Source organism: Nothobranchius furzeri, chromosome 3, assembly GCF_043380555.1.
Source record: "Nothobranchius furzeri strain GRZ-AD chromosome 3, NfurGRZ-RIMD1, whole genome shotgun sequence".
NCBI classification, from domain to species: domain Eukaryota; kingdom Metazoa; phylum Chordata; class Actinopteri; order Cyprinodontiformes; family Nothobranchiidae; genus Nothobranchius; species Nothobranchius furzeri.
In genome coordinates this window covers 82,107,679-82,113,259 of record NC_091743.1, presented here as the reverse complement: position 1 = coordinate 82,113,259, position 5,581 = coordinate 82,107,679, and positions in this window count along the sequence as shown.

Genomic DNA, 5,581 nt, shown 5'->3' with positions numbered 1-5,581 from the left:
AACTTCTTCCCAGGTCCAGGTCCAGGACTTCTCTGGATCACCTGAGCAGGTTGATGTGATCGGATTTCCACATCTAGATTTATTTTCTGGTGTGCAACTGAAATGTTTTATTTTAGATTCTGTGTCATCCCTTTAAAACTCACGCCTCCTTAGGCCGCGCCCACTCTAAGGCCCAGCTTAACCTCACTGGTTATCAAAGGTATTCAGTTCACTTTAGGCTCCAGTAACTCTTCTAACTGATGCAATGAACGGATGGATGTTGCATTTTAAAAGAGAGAAGCCATTCACAACCAGTCACCTGAAAGCCAGAACAGAAGATTCGCAATAACAAATCCTCAAAACTGAAGGAAACAAGAGTCTCAGTAACTTTATTTTTAACCACTTTTTTAAGTCGTGGATCTCCTGAAGCCTTAAATGAGATCTTTAATTCTGCCTGATGTTTGACAAAAGCAGACGCGGCAGCATCCAGAAATAAACCGGCTGCAGCGATATGACCATCATCAGCAGCGTGTTATGGGAGCTCTGAAGGAAACGTTTGTTCTGAGGATAAATCCTGAAACATTTAGGTGGAACCTGTTCAGAGAGGCTCTGTCAGCTCTGAGCAGCTTGTTAAAGAACCACATGGATGTTTCTGTCCTTCAGACCTCAGGTTGTGATGGTTATTCAGGAGAGCAGAGTTAATATTAAACAGGTGAAGAACCAGGGAGTATAAGCAGGGGTAACTGTGGGAAGATGGCCCTATTGAAATGAGGAGATGTGTCTTAATAAAACATTTGTCCCTCAGGGGCCCCACTAGGAAAAGAGCCTGTCATTCTGTTCTAAAATCATAGTATTCTTCCTTATTGGTTGATTCAGAAGCTCTGAGGTCTGGTGGTTGGAGCTTCACCCAAAAGCTGACCATAGATGTTCCCTTGACTCAGAGAGCAGAGTCGATGTTTTATGTTCCAGAGTAAAAACTGGTTCATCATTTCTGTCTGACAAGATTTGGTTTGCTGTTAGCATCTCCATTAGCATCCATATTAGTGGAAGTGTCCGAATCCTGGGGCTACGTTCTTCCAAGATCACATTTTAAGGCTGATTACATCACAGCGAAGCAACAAGACTGTCTGAGTTTGAAGGATACTCATTATGTATGCTGTTGTATGATTGTCGGGTTAGGGTTAGAACATAACACACACGCTTGCAATATAAAGAAGGACAACACCTGTCCCCCTCCAGCTCGGCTGTGTGACTGCACTAACCTGTCCTGTGGGACCCTCACCGTGTGACCCTCATGTCCATGCTGTCTCTGGAGGAGCAGATAGGAGACAAGACCTCCTGAAACTTAAAATGAACCAAAGCTTCCTCCCAGTTTCTCTGTAAGCTGAATTTAACATCAGTTTATCTTCATGAAACAAAAGAATGAAGTGGAACTAGCATCTACTGTATCTTCTACTTCTCTCTCCTTTTAACTTCTCCGTGTCCGTAAATAAAGGAGACAGGTCACGCTGCAGCCGCCGTCACTGACCCCGCTCCCTCCCCAAGACCGGATCACCTGGCATCACAACACTCGGTCTGACTGAGCGCTTCCAGGAGAAACAACAACGAAATTATTAAAATAATAATGCGTGTTTGGAGGAGCGTCCTCTGATTCTCTCTCTCTCGCTGATCGAGCGAGTGGAGCATGCCACGCGACAACCCGCTCAATTAACTTAATTCACGGCCCAAATCCAGCAGGTCGGGCTGATTCGGTTCGGTCTCAGGTTACAACTCCAGCGCTCAGCCCTGCAGTACCGCATAAAGGCGGACCAAAGTTTCCTACCGGTAAATGTGGAGAACACCGCTCTGACAGATCTGGATGCTACTGCCGACGTTAAAATAAAAGTACATTCCACTATAATTGATTATGGTGCTCTTCTAAGATGCAGAATCGTTTATGCCCGCATCTCGATGAATTGATTATTTGATTATTTTCCTCAGCTCTATCCTCCACCTTCCGGTCGGCCGTCGGGGGTGGGGGGGTGGGGTGCGCGGGGTTCAGGGGCCACGAAGAGAGGACTCGCGGGCCACGTCTGGCCCGCAGACCACCTATTGAGTACTGCTGCTCTAGAGCTTACTGCCAGCAATCGTTTCTGGGATCCGAGTGTGACAAAAAGCCAGGGTCTGATCAGAATGTTTAACATCTCCACCATAGTTCTGATGTGCTGGGTTTTTGTGTGACATACAGACCACCTTGTGTCAGGTGAGGACCAGGAGTGCCGTAGGTAAATGGCCTGTGTTTGATATAGCACCTTCTAGAGTCCTGGATCCCCCCAAGGAGCTTTACAACACAATCACTCATTCACACCCTGGTGGTGATGAGCTGCACTAGCCACAGCTGCCCTGGGGCGCACTGACAGAGGCGAGCCTGCCATAGGCACCACGGGTCCCTCCAATCAGTCTCTTGCCCAAGGACACAACGACAGCAACAGACTGAGCGGGTCTCAAACCTGCAACCTTCTGATTACAGGGTGAGCACTTAACTCCTATGCCGCTGTTGCCCCTTTCCCCCACTCAGTTGAGGCATGCCTCATTTTGACTTGGAAAAGCAAACCGCAATGAGCTGAGTCAAGTTCAGCCGAGACGAGCAGTGATCAGCGAGGAAAAGAGCCATTAGAGAGTCTGTCAGACTGAAAGAGGCCCTGTTCGTGATGGTGCACGATTCCTGTTAGCTCTTCTTTACGTTGGGTGGCTCTCGGTGGTGTTGTGTGATCGTCAGTTGGAGGTGGTTCTGTCTGAGGGTCTGTTGGTGGTGTCTGCGTTTCTGACAGCCAATCATCAGTAGGCAGATCCAAATAAAGACAGACAGACTCCTCAGCTGCCAGTTTGACCACAGGCCTCTGAAATTGATTCATAAATTAATGTGTTCTTGCAGCTTCTGGAGGCTGTGGGGAATTTACACAAAGCTCTAATAGAAATGAATGAGGCATCAGCGAGCACGGGCCGTTATCCATCATCGGCTCTGACACCAGAGCAGGAGGAGGCCTTCAGCCTCGTTACACTGTCACAAGTGTGATAATAAGGCAGAGCTGCTGATGGGAGAGAGGGAGGAGGACTGGTGGAGGTCAGAGCTGAAGAAGAGTCTCCTTCGTGTCAGTCGTCCCGCTGAGGAGCATTCTGCTCCAACAGAAGGATCGGTGGAATTAGCTTCTGGGTTTGGGTCTTTGCTATAAGGTGCTGTCCAAACATTTGGCCCAGTTTTGTTTTTGACAGGCTTCATCAGTCTATTACCATTCTACTTGACTGTATGTTTTGATTTGAAAGTGGAACTTCTTTGTCTAACACACACCGTGTGTTCAGACCCCGTAGCTTACATACAAGCTTCACTGGTCACATCTAGTTTCTGTGGGTATATTCAAACTCTGGAGAAGACATACCGGCTCCACATGTCAGTCACGGAAGCTCTACATTTAACAGATTTCTGAAGGTCACGTAAAGAGCCTGGTGGTCTCATAGCCTCCACAGGTCACATTCTGCCTTTATGGGTCACATACGGGTCACATATGGTCTCTACAGTTCACCGTCAGGTTCTACAAGTCACATCCACATCTGTTTCTTTTAACCATCTCTTAAAAGCCCATCTAGGGGTTGGTTTGACAGTGTACGTGTTTTCACATCTTCCTCTATGAAATAACTGAAAATGCAGGCTCTAGAGGTCACTGCAGCGCTAATGGTCACACATATGCTTTACGGGTCACTTACAGCCTGAACACTTCATGCACAGGATACTTCTAAACTTAACAAGTCACTTACAGGCACTGCAGGTCACTTACAGACTCCAGGTTTGACGTAAAATCTTTTAAACTGTTGAAACCATCGGAGCCAACTGTAAATCAGCCTCACATTGTTCACAGTTAAGTGAAGGAGCTGCTGATCTTTTCTGGCCGCCTCCTCGCTGCCTGGATTTCTTACCCTGAGGCGGTTTTCTCTCCTCCTTCACATCCCGGAGAGACTGAGGAGCTACGATGGCAGAAGCAATCACAGGCTGCAGATCAGACGTATCCTCGGCTGAATGTCAGACAGAGTGAAATCATTTGTTCCTGTGAGCGCTCGGTGCCCCCCCCCCCAAACCCCTTTCTGCTCTCAGCTGGTTTGTTTTATGTGGTTTCAGCAGCTCCGTCCTCTGGGCCGCTCTGTCAGAGTTAATATTGAACTACAGTGAGTCTGTCGGACTGTGGAGCCTTTTCTCGTCCAGTTAGAGTCCCGTTTCATCAGCTGACGGGGGGAAACCTGCATGGGGCCGGACCTGGTTCTGCAGCAGAAGTGGGTTTTAGACTGACTCGAAGGAAAGTGCTCTGTTGGCACGATACAGCAGCGTGGCTTCAAACGGCGAAATTTAGCTGTTAAATCATTGAAGCCATCAACAGTCTCTCTGCAGGAGACCAGGAGGAGACACACCAAGGGAGACTCTTTACTCCAGCATGTAAACCAGCACCGGTTGGTTAGAGCTCCATTAGACGTTCTATGGTTTATACGTCAGATTGTTCCAGACCACGATGGGTTTGGTTTTGTCTGCAACAAAGAGCTGGGATCTGTTTTCAGACCTCATCAGCAGATCGAACATCACGTTGCATCATTTAAAACGTGTCCTCAGCAGGGTCTCAGGGAGCTGGTGCTGATCCCAGACACTGGCTGTGAGACAGGGTGGACCCCATGGACAGGTCACCAGTCCATCAAGTTTCAAGGTGCTTTAGTTGCCATTTTTGCTAGAAAATGTGATTTTCAGAAAATTATGAGCTAGTTTGGCTGAAGGTCTCATGGCCAATAACGAAGTCTAAAAGATCAATAGGACCAAATAACCTAAAACAGATGAATTATAAAATGATAAAAAGACACACACACACACACACACACACACACACACACACACACACACACACACACACACACACACACACACCTGTAGAGACAGCAGGACCAGTGGTGTTTCTCTCGTCAGGCTGGATCCACAGCTAAACAACTAGGAAACTATTCCTGCTGTACACTTTTGCAGATTTATGGATTTATCAGAGAGTTATTTTAGTAAACTTAAAATTATTTGTGTGTGAATATTTTGATCTCACTTGATTTGTAATTGTGTTGGAGCAGTAAGTGGATTTGTGAGAGGTGCAACATCAGAAAATAACAGGACAACACAAAGAAAACGGCTTTAAAATATCTGTTCATGTTGATTTCTCACAAATGTACAAAACCTGTCGACACCATTTACGTCTCCTTTAGCCGCAGCAGCTGGGAATAATCTCAGGGACGAGAAGTTCGAGTGGAACTGTGCAGCAGTGGAGTAACGGGAGTAGAGAATCCTAAAGACGCAGACGTCAAATGTTCTTCAGCTGAAACGTTCACAGATGATTGAGAAGATAAACACACCTGTTGGACTCTCACAGTCAGCTGCTCGCTGTAAAACAATCTCCTGTTGGCATCAAACCCACCTGCTAAGGCAACAAAACACAAATATGGCTTCTCAGAATGATGAATGGAAAACACAACTAGAGAAACACAGCGCAATAGTGCAGAGACTTCAGAGTCCGGCTTCCCAACCTCAGAGGAACCAGTTTTCTTTTGG